This window comes from Chelon labrosus, assembly GCF_963514085.1.
Source record: "Chelon labrosus genome assembly, chromosome: 12".
Taxonomy (NCBI): Eukaryota; Metazoa; Chordata; class Actinopteri; order Mugiliformes; family Mugilidae; genus Chelon; species Chelon labrosus.
Window position 1 is genome coordinate 16,394,529 of NC_140345.1, and position 20,232 is coordinate 16,414,760.

General features: G+C 42.4%; 1 long non-coding RNA gene across 1 annotated transcript in view; it reads left to right on the forward strand.

The window, feature by feature from the left end:
• The window catches only part of LOC311497635, a 103,109-nt gene extending 83,207 nt beyond the window's left edge, over window positions 1-19,902 (forward strand). The window contains exons 5-6 of the long non-coding RNA XR_014699385.1: window positions 11,136-11,192; window positions 17,917-19,902. This is a non-coding gene — a long non-coding RNA (uncharacterized lncRNA). The remainder of the gene's footprint in view (window positions 1-11,135; window positions 11,193-17,916) is intronic.
• The last annotated feature ends 330 nt before the right edge of the window (window positions 19,903-20,232 follow it).

Consider the following 20,232-nt stretch of genomic DNA (forward strand, 5'->3'; position numbering starts at 1 on the left):
AGGACAGGGTAAAGAGTTGAAGGAGTGTAGTCCAAAAAAGCAAGGGCGGTCAGTAAACAGCTTGGCAGACAGTCAAGCAGACATAAACAACCGCCGCTAAAGATGGATAATAAAGATGGAAGAACGGCGGTATCAATGATGGATGATCAGCAACGATGACGGATGAATGAATGATTGAAGGAGAAGGGAGGGAGGGAGAGGTTGTAAACACGTCTGAATAACCCCACAAGAGCGGCAAATCCACAGGAGGTAGGACGGATGATAAGCTGTTATGCAAAAGATAAAAGAAAGTCAGAAGCAAGTAGTAACCTTGAAAAAAGGAGTCAAAAGAAAAGTACGAGTGAGGGAGGAATAACACACACAAGAATGCACGAAATGAGTGACCTTTGCAAATAAAATAAAATGTTGTCATACAAAAGGTGTGATTAAATCTTTTCAATGGGGCTGCAGTATGTAAGGGCAGGGTTAATTAGTATTTCGCTTTCTTTTTTTTTGTCAATAGTTACTCACTCACAATAGATATAAGAATGTTTCAGAGCTGCATGCGTGTTGGTCTCTGTGTATTTGTGTTTATCTTTGTGTGTCTCTCATTTGTGTGTTGCTACAAAGCCCATATGGTGGGGTCACGCTGACACCTCTTTGTGTCTTGTGTCTTGCCCTGGCAGCGACAGCCGCACATCGTTATCACAGCACACAACTCAGCGGACCCAATGAACCACTTATTCACAGTAAAACCAAGAAAATAAGACAGGCCGACTCGAAGGTAAACCATTCAACACCATTTTTTTTTTTGTTACAGCCGGTAGACAAATTATCTTTTTGAAGACATACTCATATTTTCCTCTGAAACCTGACTATGGTGAATTCAGCAGAATTTGTTTGTGACGACTAGCCTTGCATGCAGTGAGGACGTTCCTTTTCTAGTCCAATTCACCTGATGTGTTTTTGAAGCAGAGGAAACTGGAAGGCCCGGTTAAAAGAATCAAAAGTACCGTGGGTTCAGAATCAAACCACAGGGTGTTGCTTTGAATTGACAGAAAACCGAACCCCTTTAAACCTCTTGCATTTCAGCCATAGAACCAAAGTTGACAGTAATGCTTCTTCAAAGTTCAAAGAGCACATCAAATTGATGTGTGTGTGCAGTCTACAACATGTATGTAATTCATTATATAAATATGTATTTGAGTCACTTAGAATTAAATTACATAAAGATTCCTAATTATGTAATGACTGGTGCTTCAGCAATGTCCTAACCCTGAAACCACCCCGTTTAACTTAAATATTTGTTTTATATGTGTGATTTAATACCTGAACTTGGTCGGGGATTGATGAATGCAATGAATTCATGACTTTTCCAAATGTCCTGAATTCCTTAGCGGTGGGGTGGCTTAACAAGGCTGCTGTATTCATCCCAGCGGCCCATCCTCTCTCACCTGTGCAAATGACTGCGTGTAAACAGACTGGATCGCACTAGCTTCATGTGGTTAGCCACTTCCCTAGCCGGGACATGCTCTACTCAGGAGAAATAAACCATTTCCTGTTCCCTGAGGGAAAGATATACCCAACTGTAATGCACTGTAATACTTTCCAGATGGTGGGTGGATTTTATCTTGTTGGAGAATGTACACTGCTCAACACGACACATGCTCAGTAATGCAGAGTCCCTTTGAAGGAAGAGTCATTTATTTTAATCCATGGCACCTTTTGTCAAACAAATTCATTGAATATCTCTTCACGGTTCACTAGTTCCCTGTTCTACTAATTTGTCCAAAGCCCTGGCTCTAAAACTGGAGAAAAACAAAGTAAGCGATCAATACAACACTAATGACAGTTGTAGCATAAAGTTGTGTTTGTATACAGGACAGGGCTAATGCTAACATCTTAAACTCTGGCTGTGAAACCACCCAAGAGGAAAATATCAGAAGAATATAAAGTGCTGCTAAGCATTTTAACAGGCAAAAGTTTTTGCCTGATCTTTTAGATCAGGCAAAAACTGAACGGTTCATGATGGAGCTGAAGTTGATCAAAGTGGATCAGCAGTTAGTTTCACTGAAATCACTGCAAAAAAAACAGAGAGCAGTCATCTGAGTAGCTGACGTGCAGGACACAGAACTAGAGAGAACTTTCTGTGTTTGTCAAGCAGCTGAGACACGTGAACAACGACATGCACTTTGGACCAATCACAGCAATTGTGATTTGCATTTCCTTGACACATACTTGCACGCCAATCAGACATGACATTACGACCACCTTCCTAATATTGTGTTGGTCCTCCTTTTGCTGCCAAAACAGTTCTGACTCATCAGAGAATGGACATGGGTCTTCTGAGGGTGTCTTGTGGTGTCTGGCAACAGAATGTTGTTAGTGGGTTGAGGGGAGGGGACTCTGTGGATAAGGCTTGTTCCAGTGCATCCCACAGATACTTGATCAGTTTGAGATCTAGGGAATTTGGAGGTCAAGTCAACACCTTGTGCTGTTTTTCATGTTTTTTTTAGTTGTTCCTAAATCGCTTTTGTGTGTGTGCCTGTGTCAGGCTGCGTCCTGCTGGGGATGGCTGCTGCCATCAGAGAGTGTCATTGCTATGGGGTGGAGGTGCCTGGTCTGGTCTAGGTGGGTGGTACATGTCTGGGTAACATCCACACGAATGCCAGCAGAACATCGTATTGTCACAAAATAGGCACTGTTATTTACTTCTCCTGTCAGTGTTTTTTATGTTGTGGCTGACTGGTGTAGTTCTTGGAAGGTGAACATCTGGCTATGCCATAGCAACATTGTATCTATGGCATAGAATTGACGCTTAGCTCTTGGTTGATAGATGGGAAACATGTTTCACAGAACCAAGACATGCTGTTGCAGTGTTGGCTGTAGCACTGGGAGCATGTTTGTTTTTGAACAGCAAATGTAGTGTGCTAACCACCTTGCTACCTAGCTAATATTAGTACTTTTACTTGCTGTGTCATTCACTCTCTCACATTGCCTTGGCAATTTTTGGAGGCCGAACAACTGACAGAGCACTTAAGGGAGTGGTGTGTTTGTTTGACTGTTGTTTTCAATTACAAGCATTCCCAGGAATGACTGACTTTAACATTAAAGCTGCATATTATAGCAGCAATTCTGCGAGAATTATACTTTTTCTCTCCAAGCTTGCGGACATGTAAAGCCTTTTAAGACGACAAACTGGGATTCAAGGCTGTATAGCTTGCTACGTAAACATGAAATCAAATCAGGCCCCAGCCATGAGCCATTGGCCTAGTTTAGCAACATTCCACATAGGCACACACTGCCTGCTTTGGTGGTAAACAATCCAACTAACCACTACCCTACATTTAAGTAATACCGGAAAAATTAAGTCAGCAGCTGCTCACCAGTCCAGTAGAGCTAAGAACAGATTTTAAAGCCTAGTTACAATATACTGAAATGTTATTGTGGATTTTTTGCCAACTGATGCAACAACAGGCATACTTTCATTGGTTGAATTTCTTTAACATGGAATATATCAATGATAAGGCTTATGAGATTAATACATATTACATGTGCTTGTTCTTTTAACTTGTTCTTTTAAATGGTTTAAAGGAAATGAAGAAATTATCCAATATTAACATGTCGGTTTGAGTAAAGAATTTTTATTTTCTTTGTATATATATCTGTTTTAAGTCCCCAAATTAATTTCTATGTCTTGCAAGTATTAAAGTTTTATCTTAATGAATCAGCAAAACTATGCTACTACAATGAAAGACTGAAGGCAAAGCGAGAAGGTCCCGCGTTCGAATCCATGGGCCGACTGGGCCTTTCTGTGTGGAGTTTGCATGTTCTCCCTGTGTCTGCATGGGTTCTCTCCGGGTACTCCGGGTAAACCGAGCTATGCTTTTTGTGTTATTGTTGCACTTAATTGTTTATTATCTCTCTAGAAGAAAATATAGAATACTTGAAATAAATGCAGTCACCTTTCTACAGATTTGGAAAACCTGGAACAGATTTAGTTGTAAACACAGGCTGAAGAAGAGGCTGCTTTGTTTGAAATCATGTAAGATCCTCCTTTAGAAAGCAATCTAAGTGAATACGTCTTCTACTCTTCCACTTATTTATCGCACTGATCATCTTAGAGATCTTTTGAAAAAAAGTCACTATTCATAATTGGTTCATATCACATCTCCTGAAAAAAAAAAAAAAACATAGTTCGCTATCACTTTGTCACATAATTTGATGTCATATTAATGAATCATATTGCAATCTTGGGCAAAACCCTGAATGCTGCTGATGGCATCTAATCTCCATGACAGCTTATTTTGGGAGCTGACTCCTTCTTATCTCCCACAGTGATATGCAAAGTGGAAATGTTCAAATGTTCTAACAGGCAAGTTAAAAATACACAGAGGTTTAAAAAGGTTTAGAAATATATGCTCAAGTTCATTTTATTGACAGCAGTGCAATATTGCATCAATTATTCGCAAATAATCAAATATTTACAGTGTATGCATTAGTGGTTTGAGTTTGAGCAACGTGAATATATGATGTGATTTGTGTTAAGTGCTTTGGTGGGTTCATTCATAAATCTTGTACACTTTTTAACTGGTTTGCAGAAGTAGTCTCACAAGGTCATCTCAAACACTGCACTGATTTCTAAGCCCGACCTTGTGTGTGTGCATGGCTGTCTTAATTGTGTGGGTGTTTATGTGCATGTGTGTGTATGTGTGATAAAGAAGCATTCCAGGCGGAGTGGAGGCATGTCCTGGCTAATCCACACGCCAAAACACACAGGCGGTTAAGTTTCCATGACCTCAACTCCATGCACACACATATCTGTGAAGGTTCTCAGTCATCCAGGTCATTGTTGTTAATTACCTACAACAGTTGGAAAAGGAGAAGGCAATCAACAGACTCCTTTACTACCGGTTGTACCCGGGGGAAGCCACCCCGTGTATTTATGGACTACCCAAAATATACAACGAAGGAGCCCCTCTCAGACCCATCGTCAGCAGCATTAACTCAGTCACTTATAACATTGCTAAGCATCTGGCAACCATCCTGTCTCCGTTGGTGGGCAACACTCCTCACCACATTGAAAACTCCAGAGACTTCGTCAACAAAGTCAGGGACATCACACTGGGTCCAGAAGAAACCATAGCATCCTATGATGTAACCTCCATGCTCTCGTGCATCCCCGCCAGAGAAGCCACAAAAGTAGTACGGGAAAGACTACGAAAGTACGACACCTTGGTCGGTAGAACCAACCTCACCCCAGACCAAGTCTGCGTGTTGCTCAACCTGTGCCTGACAACAACCTATTTCCAATGTAATGGAGGAGTCCACAGGCAAAAACAAGGCTGTGCGTTGGGGTCACCAGTGTCATTGATCGTGGCCAATCTCTACATGGATGAGGTAGAGACCAGAGCCCTGAACTCCTTCACAGGAACCACCCCCACCCACTGGTTCAGGTATGTGGACGACACTTGAGTTAAAATCAAGACACAGGAGGTGGAATTTTTCACACAGCACATCAATGCAGTGGACAGCAACATCAAGTTCACTCTGGAGGATATCAGCGGAGATAGTTCGGCCTTCTTGGACTGTCTGGTGCACGTGGAAGAAGACCGAAGTCTCAACATTGGAGTATGTAGGAAACCCACTCACACTGATCAGCATTTATTATTTGATTCCCACCACCCCCTGTAATACAAACTAGGGGTCATCAGAACTCTTCAGCACCGAGCACTGTACCCACAAGACTGGATGGTAAGGAGAAGGAGGAGAAACACATCAAACAAACACTCAAGACATGTGGATATCCCAACTGGGCCTTTGTCAAAGGTTCAAAAGATATCCCAGAAAGGACAGAGAGGAGGAGTACAACAAGAAGAACTCGTCATCCCCTACGTGGCAAGAGGACAAACAGTCCCCCCTCAATGACAGGTAAGTATCTAGCCGTTAATGGAAATTAGCTGCACCAGTTTCTGGTCATTAACAGAAACAAGTGAAGCAAGTTTCTGATGGGTTACCCACAGAGTTTTCTATTTAAACCTCAAACTTCCCACCAGTTCCTTAGCTACAGCCTTGTTTAAAACACTTTTTGGCTATGCACATACTCGTGTTTCTGTCTTTGAAAGAACATACTGCATTCCGTAACCTAACCCTAGTCCTAACCATCTCAAGTAAAGCCTGTTACATACTCTGCCAAAAGCGAAAAGTTTGTTCTTGCTCCTAGGGCAAAATGACATAATTTTGTTTTCGCAGCCCTTGTTTGGAAGTTCTCGCAGCTTGTTCTCAACACATCAACCGGGCAATTGGATGTGGGCGTGGTTAATGCAGAAAAGCGAAATGCTCACCTCGAGAACAAGAACAAATTTCTCACTTCTCGTGGAGTATATAACGAGCTTGAAGCCCTAACCCCGACCTTAATCTGATTGTAATGCAGGTTTTAACAGGGTGCATGGCCCTGAAAAATGGCGATACAACATTAGTATTCTGTAAAAGTTTGGCCCCGGCAACTAAATAAAAAAAACAAGAATGCATACTTTCAAAAACACACCCACAATTTGGTTTCTTTCGCTCTGTCTTCCTTTCTCCCTTCCTGCTGTCTGTCTTTCTTGTTAAGCTGCTGTCTCTTTCCGAATTGCAACATTTTGTCAGTTACCGTTTCGTTCATTGTTAACCCACCGAGGGGAACGAGTACTGTGTTCTGTAATACCACATGAGTTCTGTCATTTCCAGAACAATTATGTCAATTAGCTCACGTTTAAATGGTTTCCAGAGAGGAGTTCCTTGGCTAATAACAGTCCAATGAAGTGACAACTAACCAATTAATCCCACTCTAATTGCTCAGTGGGTGCAGTCAATCAGTCACAGTGCCCCTCTCTCTGGCTTTGCTTCCTGGCTTTCAGCACTAAGTCTCTGCACTCAGTGGCCTGACTCACCACTTGTCAATCAAATATAGATTCGCCCTGCCACTCCACTAGGGATGGGAGTGCATGCATTCCAGTGTGTGGACATCATGGCCATGCCGCCAGTCAGCACATTTGACATAACACATTGAAAAAAAGAATTTCTGACTAAAAATATGGTTCATGGAGAGGAAAAGAGAATAATAGAGAAGGAATGATATAGAGAGAGAATAACGAACAGTATAAAAACTTGTTTATTTCTAGTTTTTTAAGCAGCGGGTTGACTTTAAGCTTAAGCCCTGCAACGATCCATAATCAGAAACTGTGTTGCCTCGCATATATTTGAAAGCTGCATGCTTGCAGCTTAGATCAAGTTACACAATGACTAACACTGGCTCACTGTCGCAGGCTGTATAGGATACTCTAGATTGCCAGATTGCCGGGCCACATCTTAAAGCCCATCTTTGAACTTATGGTTTCACAAACTCAAATGTTATGATTTGTGTCTTGTGAGATTTACAGTATGCGCAGCTTTCTGCTCTTGGCAATGAACCCTTGAACACATGTACAGAGAAACACATGCTATAGAGCGAAGCGCGGGGCTGAGCAGTCGGCAATATTTCTGGTTTTTATTACAAGGTTTCTATCCCGTGCTCATCCAAAATATATTACATTTGCGACTTGCAACAGTGGAACCCTGAAGACATCTCCATCGCTTTATAGTCTAACATTTTCAACAGCTGACATATGCAGGCTTACAGTGAGTTTAGAGGGTTTTTGGCGTAGTTGATGTAGCCCACGGTAGTTAAATATGCAACTTGTGAAGTCAACATTATGCAATCTAGAGAATAGAGAGTGGCTCATAATGAAATAACTTGCAAATAATGTGTGGGTTGTGCCTTAAAGTACGAGAAGCCTCTCAGCACTCAAAGGAAGTGGGGTATAAAACATGCAACACAGAAACGCTGTCAGAAAATACTGTCGGTCAACAGAATTTCGTAACACAATCAAACTGTAAAGTGCAATCAAATGTATTGTTTATATGTGGATTTCTATCTACCAGAAGATGATTTATATCCAAGCACATTTAAAATAGAATCTGAGTGTGAGCGTATATACAAGGATCAGGCACAATGTTAAAACCACTGACAGGAGAAGTAAACAACATTGACCATCTTGAGACAATACAATGTTCTGCTGGGAAACTTAGGACATGGAATTCATGTGGATGTTACTTAGACATGTACCACCCACCTAGACCAGACCAGGCACCTCCACCCCATAGCAATGACACTCCTTGATGGCAGCAGCCGTCCCCAGCAGGATGCAGCCTGACATAGGAACAACTAAAAAAAACATGAAAAACAGCACAAGGTGTTGACCTGGCCTTCAAATTCCCTAGATCCCAAACTGATCAAGTATCTGTGGGATGCACTGGAACAAGCCTGATCCACAGAGGCCCCTCACCCACATCCAAAAAGAATAAAGGTCAAAAATAAAAGGACTTTTATATTTGGTACTAAAATGAGAGGAGGGGTGAAATGAGCCACATTTTCAGTCATTTATTGAAGTGACAGGGACACGTTATGTGCCCTGTGTGGCACCATCAAACCTCATGATGTGAAATATTGTTTGAAAATATTGTTTTCCCCCAGTGATGTTTAATTGTTCCTCAACCGATTCCCCTTTTCATTCTCGTTCCCACCACTAATTAGGAAAGGAATTTAACTGCCGATGACTTTAGTGCCGGATCAGAACACACCCAGCCATTATAAAAAATCCAGGGACCCATAATGTGGTGTGGACTTGGCCACTAAAACCATGGGGTGGAAAGGCACGAGGGGAGGGGAGAGCTGCTAACGGTTTCTCTCTGCTGCACTTTAAATTTTTGGTTGTGGACTTTGTCGCCTTTGGCCTGTCATGAGATGTTTCTATCTCCCCGTTTTTTTTGGTGTATTCAGCTTGTTTCCTCTGTTCTCAACATCTCTCTTGACCTCCAGTCTCCACCATCCTTTCTCTCACACACTCGCTCTTCCTTCTTCCCACTCTCTCTTGCCACACTAAGACCTAATGTGAACTTTTGACAGGAGCTGGGATCTTTGTTTTATTGCCAGTGTTACTGCGTATGCCCTCATAAATCTAATGGTGTAATGCCTTTGAAACGCCTTCCAATGCTTGCAATCCCCCTTTCTCTCTCTCTCTCGCTCTCTCTCTCACACACACACACACACACACACTTCTCCCACTTTTTCTCACTTCTTCTTCTTCTCCTTCACGTACGCCCAAACACATGCACAATTGCGCACGCACATGTGATGTGTGAACGAGGGCTTTGAGGTTGTTTGTGCTCACATCAGACACAGCAGTCCCAGTGTTTGTTTGCAATTTCCACTGGCTCTGGTCCACTCCACCAAACCCATGGGAATTTGTGGATCAGCATCTTCTCAAAACGCTCCTGGGCGTCAGAGTGAATAACTGAGCACAGAAAGAGTGCAAGGGGTGCAGCGGTGTCGTTACTCCTATGTAGCCCCTCTGATGTGTTCTGTATATCGCAGTGTATTGTGGAAATTGACAGGGGACAAGGGGGAAGGCAAGAAAAGCGCAACATAACTCAAGAGTCAGTCTGATGCTAAATAACCATATAATAATGCGTAATAGATGCTCTGTGGAAACTTAAAGGCGCAATGCATGGCAAAGCCATACATCGACACCCTTTGTAATGGTTTTCAATACAGTTGTTTTGTCAGTTGCTGCATTAATGATCTGTTTAAGTTGTCCAAACAAGGTCACTATGCCTGGTTTGTTGGTTTGCTACATGGAGTGACATCAGATTGTTAAATAACTGGTCCGGACGGTTTAATGATTATAAAGATTGCCACCTTTGTAAGCTATCGCTCATAGCCAACACCCACATTAACAGTGGTTTGCTCCACTATTCTAGGAAAAGCATTGTGAGTTCGGCATCAAATTTAATCCCTTTATCCCATGACCCAAGTCATGCAAGTTTCTGATGGGCAACACCCACAGACGTTCCTATTTAATCCCGAACGCCCCACGAGTCTTTTAGAAACTGAAGAAGCCACGTGGATGAGTGGCGAAACATCTTCAAGAAACTTCCCCTTGTTTAAGATCGTGGATCAGCTGGATTACCATGTCCTGGATTACTGAGAACCGTCACAGACACTCTCGCCAAGAGCTTTCTCCAGCGGTTGAGAGCAATGTCAGAGTCAGCTCGTTTCTCTTTCACGTCCGACACTTCTTTCCTATGCCGCAGAAACATGGTTTCTTTTCCTCGCTCAGAGCTTTAGGCATCACTGCGTTCACACACGACTGTCGAGAAGTTAGAAAACTTTCTCTTATGTTGCACGGACTGGACGGTAAAGTGACTCACTATCGCTTCTGGAGGTTCAGAGTGGTATTACAAGCTGGAACGTGGCAGAGGCCACCTGGGTAGCACGTCAACTTCAGTAGACATGTCTGCAGCATTATACTCAGATTGAAACTGTTCATCCTGTTCTGTTGATAATTTCTGACTGTTTTCAACTCAAATAATACATTAAGACAATGAGATTAATCCTGCAAAAAGTTACGTGGATCTTCCTATTCGTGATGTAAATGTAATCGACCTAAACACTAATAGATAAAACTAGTACTCAAATAGGATGAATTTCAGATGTATGTTAGGCCTGTGCGTTGGGTTTTGAGCAATTTATCTCGAATGATACTGTTCAGAATACTACTTTTATTTGCACAAAGATGTAGTATCGTGAAAGTCTAAAGTGGAAGCTAGTTCATATACTGTGGTATATTTATATCTGTACACTACAGACAGCACAGCAGATATTGCTGTCAAAGTGTGAACCATTTTACTCAGAAACAGCAGCTCTGTGATTATTTTAGTGATGACAGGAGGAGTTTTTAAGGTCGGCGATGTCACTCGATCATGCAAACAGTCCTCATCTTACCACAGAACCACTCTGACAGGTAGAATCGGAAATACTAGCACATGCAATATGTGCTCGACCTAAATGAGCGTATTATTCGCGAGTGGGAATTTAAATAAGTCAACAAGCACACAGTATAACCTTAACTAACCTTTAAGAAGTCTAATAAAGTTGCGGCTTTATGTTTGAGTCTCACAACCGACCAGTTCATAGGACATGTTCATTTGTCATTCATAAGCTGGGGGCAGAAATCTGAAGCTGCACATGTAACCGGAGAACAACACATGTATGTAAACGCTCGTCTTTCTTTCAGGTGTGACAGGACGAGACTCAGTGGAAAAGATCGTCTGGTCTAGACAGGACTGGCGGGGTGAGTGTTACATTCTTTTTGTTGCCTCTTGCGATATACAATACATTTCTGTCTGTGTACATCTCTCTGTTTTCACCTCTGTTCCCCGTCTCCCTGCAGACCATATTTTTTTTATCTTATTGTCCGTGCGTGGATCTCTGCTCCTACAGCTGATTGCATAAATAATTTACAGCATGTAAATCCTCAACAGCTGCTTGCTGTTATGCACTCCTTGTTCCTCTCTCTTTTCTTTCTTTCAGGTTGACATGGGAGGATTTTTCTCAAGCATGTCACCTCTCCTTCCCTCTCTTCCTGTTTCTGTGCCTGGGGTTAAGCTCTCTCTCTCTCTCTCTCTCGCCCTCTGTCCTCTCTCTTTCTCTCTCTCTCTAATTACACTGTTCTCGGTTCCAGCCCTGTGCCTTCCCATGGGTTTGTATATCCTTATGTAAGGACTAGCTGAATGGCAATTTTTTTTTTTGTAATGATGGGAATTTTAACTCACAAGCCCACTGTCATTTGTTTGTATGTGTTTTTGTGCGAATGTGGCTCTTTTCCTGTGTGCTTGGCCGTGTAGACTGGCGCTGTATGGTTTCAGATCTTTATAATCAAGACGCTTGTGGACTCATTGTGATTACAATTCTTCAGCAGCTGCGCCTCCAATTTTATTTATTTTTTTCTGTCATTCCAGGTTTCAAATCCTTCAAAAAGGATCCAAATTCAAATTGTGCTGTCAAATTAGTTTTCCCTCTTTTCTTCTTTCCTCCTCTCAATCAAGTTCCTAGGTTAGACTCCAAGCATATTTTTTTTATTCAAGTACACGTGAAGCAATTTCATGTTGAAAAGAAGGGAAAAAAATTAGTGGTTCCGCGTAAGTAAATCTCTGAGAAAATAGCATGAGGCTAAATTCAAGGAAAAAAGAGAGAGGCAAGGCAAGGAAAGGAAAGCGTTACCTTTGGCTCTGTTAAATAATTTCTTTTCCCCCCATTCAGTTTCCATTGTTCAAAGCCAGGGCAGATCTCTCCAATATTGCTGCTAATCTAACTTCAAAGGGTTGCAGTCATGTTAAAACACTTTTTAATTGTGATAAGGAATATGCTTTCATGCTTAAACCCTTCTGCTCTGTTCGTCTGGACAGAACCCATAAATACTGGGGCCTTTTTTTTTTCATTGGCAATTAAAATTAGAATTGGTCACATTTTTCACTGTCAGCCATTTCCTTTGCACACAAGGACATGTGTGGGCCACACACATGAGTGTAGACACATTCTGAGCCAGATACAGCAATGTATGCATTTGCTGAAGCGCGCACAATATACATGCTGCTTTTTGTTGATGAAGGTAACTACAATAAAACAGCCGAGGATGATGTCCTTTGGATATTAAAACCTTTGTTAAAACTGAAAAAAATTCCCAAAGACTTATCTGTTCTGCCAGGATTGATGATTCACCACGGGCTTCCCCGTTGTTCCGATGACACATGCAGGCTGCGCTGTGTTGTCCAGAGATAACAATAACACGATTCTTGAGTGAATTACTTGCACTCTGGCGCTTTTGACAAGGAAGATTCAGGAGGCTTTGATACATACAGAATATTCTGAAGCAGCGGAGCCCGAAATAATTCTGTGGTGACAAAATCAATTAGGATAAAAGCACATTGTGAGGAGCAAAAGTGGCATGACAATGAACTATTGGTTGCAGTTGGTGAGGAAATTGCCCATTTTGCCTCAAAGCTTTGAAAATGAGGGCAAAATTTGTACAAACACAGCAGGAAGACAGAGGAGGATGAATTACTACCAAGTCTTGCCATGTGATTAGTCTAATCTTTGTGCTTCCGGCATATACACCAATCATCCACAACATTAAAACCACCGACCGGAGTAAATAACATTGACCATCTTGTCACAATACAGTGGTTTGACGGGAAACCTTTGGACCTGGCATTCGTGTGGATGTTACTTAGACATATACCACCCACCTAGACCAGACCATGCACCCCCACCACATAGCAATGACACTCCTTGATGGCAGCAGCCATCCCAAGCAGGATGCAGCCTGACACAGGCACACACACAAAAACTGTTTAAGGTTTTAGAACAACTAAAACAAAAAAAAAACATGAAAAACAACACAAGGTGTTGACCTGGCCTCCAAATTCCCTATATCCCAAACTGATCAAGTATTTGTGGGATGCACTGGAACAACCCTGATCCACAGAGGCCCCTCCCTTCAACCCAAATGCCCCCACTAACAACAATCTGTTGCCAGACACTACAGGACACTCTCAGAAGGTCCATGTCCATTCTTTGATGAGTCACAACTATTTTGAGGACACAAGGGAGACCTACACAATATTAGGAAGGTGGTCATAATGTTATGCCTTATCAGTGTAGATAGATCCAGAATATATTAAGTTTAATATAACTCAAATGTAAGTAAGAGTTAGAGTCTGGAGAATGAGTTATGTGTATACAGAGCAACTTCGCTCTTCGACATGTCTTTATATTCATCAGTTATGATATGAGAGCCGTGTTTGACAGCACCATTGTGACTATCATTATACTTATAATTAAGCTTCCTCTGTTGCCACTCTTACACAAGTCGTGAGTGATATGTCATTAAGGCTAAGAGGTCGGTCAGTGCATCCTCCGTGACGAGAACAGTCAAGCTATTTTTCCACTGATGAAGACTTAATGACCAGTTAAGTGCAATGAAATATGTCAGCAAGACAAAACATACAAACAGGACACAAACTTATAATGTGGGACTGCTTCCCACTCAAGTCACCTCCCTATTGTTAATCGCTGGGATCTGGTAAAAGCCATGTTTGTTATATCAGGAGTGACAGCTGATTTACAAGACATGGGCAATAGCCATGTAAGTGCTCATCTCTCCCCACACTGGGAACTGGAACTTGAGTTTGTACCGGGGGGTTAAAGGTTAAATTACAGAGGAGCAGGTGAGCGACCGGTGTTTGTGGAGGGTCTGAGGCGCCTTTGGAACGCGCAAAAATATTTCTGATGCGTTATGAGACCACGGCGGAGTAATTTAGACCCTGGTGGGCCGCCATAGTATTAGCATTGTATGGGAAACACATCTCCTAAGGTGTGCCGAGACTTAACTCATGAAACTTGGGGGACGGTGAGAACATAAGCAGCACCTCTGGTGTCTGGACAATGGTTACAAGTTCAGCTAGGGGTCGATAAAGTCCCTGTTGTGGAAGAGGCCTATTTGTGTCACCGACATCTGACAGACAGCTCTGCGCTTCACTGCAGCAGCTCTCGCATTTCACCAAAGCATAACCTTGCACTGCAATCTGTCAGGATATTTGACATACTGCAAATTGTTCAAGCCGAGTTTCTCACGGGCAACCTTGGAGAGTTTCTAAGTTTGGAGAGTAAACTATTAGTGACGGTGAAAGAATAGAAGAAGCTTGACTTCAGTTCGTTCCCCCTCACCTCGGCTCAGTACGGGATGCTTTTAACAGTAGAGTCAGTCTGAGTGTTGAGTTTTGGCTGACATGGCTGGTTTGGCTCAGTGCTTGTTTAGCAGTCTGAGTCAAGCATGTATGTGTGTGTGTGTGTGTGTGTGTTTAGTGCATGCCTGTGCTTGTGTTTCTGCAAGATATGTTTGTATGTGTGTGTGCCCCATGTGCCTGCATGACCTGATTGCAAGTCTACAGTATATATCCTCATGTGCAGCGAGTGAGGGCTGTGAACCTTGGTGGAAGTTTTTTTTTATGGTTGTTGTGCAGTGTGGCCTCATTACCCAGGTGTTTACCCCGAACCACAGGAAGCTCTTGTCAGTGACGACTGTCTGCCGGCAAACATCGCCTGAGGGTAAGAAAGACAGGGAGAGAGGAAGAGACAGGGAGAGAGAGAGAGGTGGGGGAATCACAGAAAGACAGACCATCCATCCATCCATCCATCCATCCATGTGTCTATGTAAAGCACATCTTGGCGTGCATGTGTTCTTCTGTGTGTTTCTTTTTCCTAAGTGTGTGTGTGTGTTTATGTGGCTGTGCCAGTCAGACCTTCACTAGCAGGTCACTGGGTTCCTCCACTCCTTCACCAGTGCAGGGAGGGAGGACAGGGAGGGAGGGAGGGAGGACAGGGAGGGAGGGAGGGAGGGAGGAGAGGAGACATACAAGCTGTTGACAGGGATTTATGAGCTGATAGTGTCAGACTGCAAGCACAACAACAGTCTCCCTGTCTCTGCCTGTCTGCTCATGGAGAGAGAGACAGAGACTGACAGAAAGAATGAAGGGGGCGGCGGAGAGAAAGTGAGGCAGCAAAATGAGCTGAAAATGAAGGAGCAGAACAAGGGAGTGAAAAATGGAAAGGAGAGAAAGAGATCGAGAGGGGGATGTAATTTAATTTGTTTAGCGTTTTTTTTTTTTTTTTTTTTCCTTTCTCCCCCCTCTCCTTTCTCTTGTCACAGTGTGTCTTTTCCGTCACGGACCTCCTCTCCCTCTCCTTTCAGCATCATCTTTGCATGACTAGGCTGTTGTGTTGACTGCCTTTGTTTTTGCTTGTTTAGACGCGTGTGAGTAAGGAACCATGTGTTCGTGTTTTCAGTATAAACCGAAGGCTGCAGTTGGCCTCGCGTGACCGTAGAGAGGATGACTGTACAGGGATGACCATGCATGCATACATGTAGTGAACAATGGCACTTCCCTTTCTGTATTGTTGGGTCACATCAGTATCTCAGAAAAGGCATGTGCTTATGTGTTTGATAAGACGACGCTGTTATAACAAACTGTGGTCAATTGTTCACGTTCAAGAACCGTACGAGAAAAAAAAACAAGGCTATTGACACATTTAAGCACATTAGACAACCGTTCTTTGTAGTTGTGTGTGTGTGAGAGAGAGAGTGTTCAGATATGTCACGGTGAGTCACCACTCACGAAATGCTCACTGTTAGATGACACACCCTGATAAACTGTCTGACTGTCTGACAAATGAGTGATGCTGTCTGGTGGGTAATTTTGTCTGATAGCTGATCTAAGCATAAATCCAAAATATCTTTCTCTATTGAAGTGTGATGACTACCACAACATATCGACTTTTACAAGCTCATTTGATCCTGGGTTCTTTTCAGCTGAAGTACAGTATATAGTCTGGAGAGCAACCTCGCTACACTCACACCAAAGGCCCAGACACACTAAACAGACGTCAAGGAAACACTGGCAACAAAGCTCGAAAGTGAAGTCACCTCACAACACCTGTGTCTGGGCGAAAGACATACAGCCTACACCTAGGACATATGTTTTGGCGGCAGTACCTCCACATACCAGCAGGTGGCAGTAGCCTGCACTGTCATTGAAAAGGGGACACCTGGAGAGATTGGACTAGCTAGGAGGCTAGCAAGGGCTATAAATTGTTGAATTTGTTGTTTGCATACTTTCATCATATCCTTCTCGAATCTTTTGCATTGATTTGCTAAGCTGATCAGCCAGTCAGAGTGATCTCTGTCACTGATGTGTTCGACCACCAAATCAAAAAGCCAACGAGCAGGACGACTGTCTATCAGTTTGATGTGTCACAGCTCTAAGATATATCTAAGAAGAAGATGAAGCAAGCCAGTAACTATATATCAAGATACTTCTCTTGTTTTTGTATTTAAGTGCACCCACAGCCTGCTTTAATTTGCACATGGGACACAGACATGACAGTTACTTGTGTCTTCCCAGCTCTAAAAATATACTTAACATATAGAGATCTTTGACAAGGCATTGATTTCCAATTTTAGATATTTTATAGAAGTGCCTGAAATACCATACCCTGTTAAATGTTATGATTGTCATAATAACAGTGATCCAGATGTGAAGTCTGCCAGACTGACGTGTTGGGAGACAGACAGCCTGACAGTGCGCAGCACACATACCCCCTGGGAATAACACAGACCACTAGTGATTTATATGTCAGTTCTTTTTTTAATGATATGGTATTAAAGAGTGCTGATTTATGAGGCGCTTTTCACTTCACATAGACACTCAGACGTGTTTCAGGGTGTAGCTTGCACTTTCCAATATGCTGAGTAATGATCCCATGATGAGTTTCCCAGAATTGTAAATGCCACAAATCCTGTCTATAGATAATGGTTAAAGCCTTTTTGTGTAGCACACATGCAGTGTATATAAATTTGTGGTTCAGTGAAGGCAACACCAGGCACCCTGAGAGATACTTAAGATGCAGATTCTTCTTAAGAAAAGTTGCCCATGTTGGAAATACTTTCAGTGTCCCAGCAACAGTGCAGGCTGCCGAGGTTAGTGCATGCAATGGAGACATCAAGCAATTAAATTTAGCATGTGCTGCGTTGTGCCGGTGCAGCCTAAACCTGGCCTCTACTGAAAGTTGGTACAAATCTAGTTCAGTTCCTTCAACCTAAAGCTGGGTACGCTAAGAATCAAGAAAAATCAAATATGGCAGCTGCATATGGGCATGGTACTTTTTTTTATATGTGTGTGTTACACAGTCCTCTTTGTTTCAAGAAAAACCTTTGCAGGAAATTCAGTTAACTGCTAGAAGAGCAGGAGCAGCAAATAACATCAACAGAGATCTTACGCAATGCCTGTAAATGTCACACAAGTCTTGACTGTGTACTGTATCATACACGGTATAATCACAGGTGCTGTCACGCACTATATACTGTGTATATTTTTATATATTTCTACTTTAAAGAATAAAATGAAATAATAAAAATGTGTACATGCATTTATATCTGTATGTGTGTGCTCTCTCTGCAGCACGTGTACATACGATGCACTTCTACGATGAAGAAAATGGAGAAGAAGATAAAGGGGAAGACAACTCAGAGGAGAAAAAGCAACAGATCAAGGAAGTGCGAGAGAAGAAGAGTGCGTTGAGTTGATATAATTGTCACCAACGTCATCTGCAACTGAGATATCTGACTCTGACTATGGGTATGATGGCAGCATGTGGGGGGTCTGGAGTCTAAATGAGAAGCCGAGGCTGTGCAGCCACATCAATCGGTATTCGCCGCTACGCCGTTGCGTCTCAGGGCCTATCACTGACACTTGATGGAAAAGAAATAATAAAAAATAGTGTACTGATATCATTTTGCACGTGTTGCATGTTAAAAAGTAATGACACTGGCTGGAAAGTTTCATATGGGGAATCCATGTGTTAGTAAAAGGCTCTGTAATGGCATCATAATCATTTTATGATACAGGAAGACAACCGTGTACTTTGCGAAATAGTGAAAAAGCCTTTTCTTGTTCACATTCTTTGTACCATAATAAAGTGCTGTCCACATTGTTGTTCCACCACTGAGGTTCTTTCATGTAAGCGGATTTGAGAAAACATGCGGTCGGAACAAAAGTATCTGATACAATATATGTCACTGTGCCAGATATACACATATATACATATATGGGAATCTGTTAAGAAGAAGCGATCACAATTTGGCCACAAGGGAAGAAGACAGCTGTACTTATACAATATGCAAAGCTCTGTGGAGAAACAGCCCCAGACCGTGGTGCTCTCATGACAATATAAGTGTGAGCGACTCTCCCTTTCATCATCACAGCATGGATTATTAATGAATATTGTATTGTTCTGTGAAAAATCTAGGTAATATAATGCTGAATAAAGAATTTTAATGGTTCCCCAACAGACTCATGAAAACGCGGCGCTACACTTGTCTCGCTGTATGAGATTCTCCCAGCAGCATGTAAATGGTGAGGGGTATGGAGTGCGTCTTCCCCGCGCGACATCAAGAGAGCGAGAGCATTACTTTCTCTTCCACACCTGCGTGTTAAAGCACTTTTAAGTAGCTTAGAGCTGAGTGGCTCGCTACAGTGTGCCGTGATAACGATGGCGGTGACATTAGATGAAAAGTGTCTTACTTCTGCACACCGGGTTTAAGTTTGGTCTGAGGTGTGTTTTGAATTATACAATAAATGATCCCTTAAGCCTCTTAAGCCTCCTTTTACAATATGCTCGCAGTTCGCTTCTTTATCTTTATAAGTCCAGTCTGACCTGTAACCACATTGTGTACTTGCCACATAGCAAGTCATCTAAAATGATGCTTTTTCCCTTTATTGACCGTGCAGTCCGGAGAGATCCGTTTTTAATTAAACACATGATTTCATAGCAGGTTTTATGGTATCTAATTGGCTATGTTTGCCCTAATAATTATATTTAGTTACCTCTTTCATAATACCTGGAAAGGCCCTTGATAATTGTCATAAAAGAGCATGGGCACCATATATTTCCATGGCAATCCATCTAATAATTATCATTTCACCAAAACTAATGCCTCATGGTGGCATTAAAGGCCCCAAAGTCACTAGGCGTCTTCCTCCGGGAACCATGAACGTCTGCACCATGCCTCCATGGTAATCCATTCACAGTTTTTTTTATTTATTTTCTGGCAGATATTTACTGTAAGTCTGGAGCAAAGTGGTCGACCAACCACCAAACAATGCCGTCCCTTGAGCAACTCCGCTGCCATGGCTAATTAACAGCTTTAAATGTCTGGCCCAATCGTACTGTATATAATTAGTCACGGAAGAAAACACTCCTCTTATTTATATAGGAAAGCTAATTTTCAGCGAGTGCAGAACATCCAAAACACCAGAGTTGGGTTAGCCCAGTTTTAGACCTCTCTATCTGCCTCCCTCCATCTTTGTCTGTGGTTACCAACCCCAGCTACAGTGGTCTGACAGGGGCCCCTGCTATATTTTCCACGAGCACTTTATCACACTTCCTTTCCCTCTGCTCTAGGCCCCCAGTCAGTCTGCCAGACAGGAAAATCAAAGACTTTGGGACATATCATTACAGTGCAAATGGTATATTGCACTGTACAGCATGCTGATGATATAAAACCTAAAAGTCGTGTAGGCACAAAGCCGGAAGGAGGTCTGAAGAAAATTGTCATTTAATAGCTATCAGGAGTGAGAGAGAAATGTTTGAATTACACTTTCGACTGATTGAAAATTCAAGCCAAAGTCAAAATGACCCTATACATTTTGAATGACACGGAATGAATGGCAGGGAAAATGATTTCACTTAAATGCTTGTGTGTGCCGTTTCTTTAG